At 47.2% G+C, this 3,196-nt stretch overlaps 1 pseudogene; it reads left to right on the top strand.

The window, feature by feature from the left end:
* The first annotated feature begins 319 nt into the window (after window positions 1-319).
* Window positions 320-840, top strand: LOC108281358 (annotated as a pseudogene).
* Window positions 841-3,196: the final 2,356 nt, after the last annotated feature.

The following is a 3,196-nucleotide window of genomic DNA, read 5'->3' as shown; positions in this document are numbered from 1 at the left end:
ATCTGGGGACTGAAGGGGATTCCACTGGCTACGTCAACCCAATCTTCTGACTCTCAAATATCACCTCCCATACCTCTGCCATCTGTTTACCCACGAGCTACTGGAATACCTCCAGGGATGGGACTCCCATTTTTACCTTTGGGTAGCTAGAAGATTCTTCTTAATTTGGAGTTGACATTGATCTCCCTGTGACTCTGTCTATGGGGTCCATTCTTGGGAGTTTTAGAAAATAAGGCTACTCGCTTTCTGTGTTACCCACAGAGGGGTCCATACAGCATTGTTCTGGATTTGCATAGTAATTTAAAGGGAACCCTTCACAATGTCTGGAGCCCTTCCTGTCCTGCAAATGAAGGAGGAGGATGTCTTTAAGTTCCTTGCAGCAGGAACCCACTTAGGTGGCACCAACCTTGGCTTCCAAATGGAACAGTACCTCTGTAAGAGGCAAAGTGACAGCATCTGCCTCATAGAAGCTTGCGCCATTGTTGCCATTGAAAACCCTGCTGATGTCAGTGTCATATCCTCCGGTAACACTGGCCACAGGGCCGTGCTGAAGTGTTCTGCTGCCACTGGAGCCACTGCCAGTGCTGGCCGCGTCACCCCTGGAAACTTCACTAGCCAGATCCAGGCAGCCTTCCCAGAACCACAGCTTCTTGTGGTTCCTGATTGCAGGGCCGACCACCAGCCTCACACAGAGGTGTCTTATGTTATAACCTACCTACCATTGCTCTGCGTCACACACACTCTCCTCTGCGCTATGTGGACATTGCCATCCCATGCAACAAGGAGCTCACTCTGGGTTTGATGTGGATGCTGGCCTGGGAAGTTCTGCACATGCAGTGACACCATCGCCCGAAAACACTGGTGGGAGGTGACGCCCGATCGCTACTTCTACAGAGAACCTGAAGAGATTGAAAAAGAAGAGCAGGCTGCTGAAAAGGCAGTGACCGAGGAGGAATTTCAAGGTGAACGAACACTGCCGCAGCTCCTGACTTCACTGCTGCTCACGTGAGGTTGCCGCTGGTCTCACGGCATGCAGGTGTCCTCTGTGCCCAGCCAGCAGTTTTCTGCTCAAGACTGGAGCACTCAGCCTGCCACGGAAGACTGGTCTGCAGCTCCCCCTGCTCGGGCCACTGAATGGGTAGCAGCAGCCACTGAATAGCCTTCAGCTATTCTTCCACGGGCTCTTAAGCCACATGGAAATAAGACTGACTGAAAATAAACATCAGTTTCTAAGAAGTTTTTGAGAAAGAAAAAGAGTCTACTCCTTTAGCTGTGTGGATGAATGTGTGTGCGTGTTTAGATAGTGAATGCCAGCATTCAATATTGATAGAATATTTAAATATAATTAAGATTTATTGAGTGCTTATCATGTGCCAAGTACCTTACAGAAATTATCCCACTTAATCCTCACAGCACAGCCATGAAGTAGGTATCATCAGACCCCCATCTTCAGATGAGGACACCAAGGTTCAGAGAGCTTGCGCGACCTGCCCAGAGCCCCGCGGACAATTCCTATCCGAGCAGAATCTACGCCCAGGTCCGCAGTGACCCCAGCACCCTCCTTTCGGCTGCCATGCCACCCTCTTGCAGGCCTCACCAGCCTGGTCCCTTGCCTCTACAGTCCATTTGTGTTATTCAAGTTATCACTTTTCCTTTAAAAAATGTTAGAAAGCACAGAATTCATCTACAATCCCATCATCCAAAGATAACTATTGTTAATATTTCCATGCATTTTTCACATCTAGATATAGTTTGAAGTGTCTTTTTTTTTTTTTTTTTTTTTTTACAAAAATGAGCTCACACTCTACATTCTATTTTGTAACCCATATTTTCTACTGAATCATATATCTGGAACATCTTTCCGTAACAACACATAAAATCTGCCGTCATCATTTTACAACTGTGTAGAATGTCATTCTATGGATATACCAAAATGTATTCAAATGTTCACCTCTCATTGCACATTTAATTTTCTCCAAATACAAATCCCCCAACGCATAGACTGGCTCATAGATGTCTGTGTACACATCCACTATTTCGTAGGTTATTGCCTATAAGGAAAATTGTTTGAGTCCAAGTTATACCCGCTCAAAGATGTGGCTACAGAATCCTGACAGCCCTCAGCAGTGTAGAAGATGGCTTCTGTCTGCACCCCCAGCCCACAGAACTGTCACCTTTTTAAATCTTGGCCAATCTAAAAATTATAATAAAATGGCCAGGAAAAATTATAATAAAGTGACATCTTATTTTCAGGTATTTATCTTTTATTACCAGTGAGGCTGAATTTCTTCCAGTATCAGTTTCACTTCATCATTTGCACGCTTACATCAATGACTATGGTGTCCTTAAGAGCACAAAATACCCCAGGTGGGGTTCAGACCAGCGTACATTTCAGAGGCACCTGCCCAGCGGGTCTCAGCCAAGTGGTTAACAGTCGCCACAGGGTGCTGCCCAGCCACCAGGGCCCGAAATGTGCTCCGGCTCCAGACGTGGAACAAGCCTGTCTGCAGCCCTCTGGTTTCTGTCAACGCTGTCTCTGCTAAACTCCGCTGCTGTCAAGCCTGTGCTAAGTGCAAAGCTGGCTCCCGTGCTGGGCACCTCACCCACGCCCACGGGAAGGCTGCCTTGATTTGAACCTCTGCTCGGGGCCTGTAGGGAGGGGTGTCTGTGTGTAAACACACTTGTGGCTTTTCATTCTCCTTCCTCCTATTTGAAAGCTATGAGTTAAGTATGATTCAGCTCAGTGATCAATTCATTCACGATGCTGCATAACCTGCTGCCGTTTTATAAACTCGAAATTTTTCTCATTGATGGGTCTCAGTGTTGGGGGTATAACCAGCCAGCCCCCTCCCGTGACGCTGAGTGCCTGGAGGAAGGGATACAGCGTGGCAACCTCAGCCGTGTCTCAAGGACCAGCATCCTTCCCCTTTTCCCAGGGGGTCAGCACCTCTGTTTTTCTCACCTAAGTCTGTCCACGACCTGCTTCCTATGCCCCACCTCCAGCCTATGGAACAAGCAGAGTTCCAAACCTGGGTTCAAGTTCCCACTGCCAGAGGCCAGATAAGTTACTTATCTTCTTAGAGGCTCAGTTTGTTCATCAGTAAAATGGGGACAGTAATACTACCCAGCGCATAAAGTAGCTGTGAAGATAAAACAAGACGACATCTATTAACATAATCTTGGAAAGGACGACATG

This window comes from Cebus imitator, unplaced genomic scaffold (assembly GCF_001604975.1).
Source record: "Cebus imitator isolate Cc_AM_T3 unplaced genomic scaffold, Cebus_imitator-1.0 Scaffold224, whole genome shotgun sequence".
NCBI lineage: Eukaryota > Metazoa > Chordata > Mammalia > Primates > Cebidae > Cebus > Cebus imitator.
This window is presented reverse-complemented; position numbering and strand designations above follow the sequence as displayed.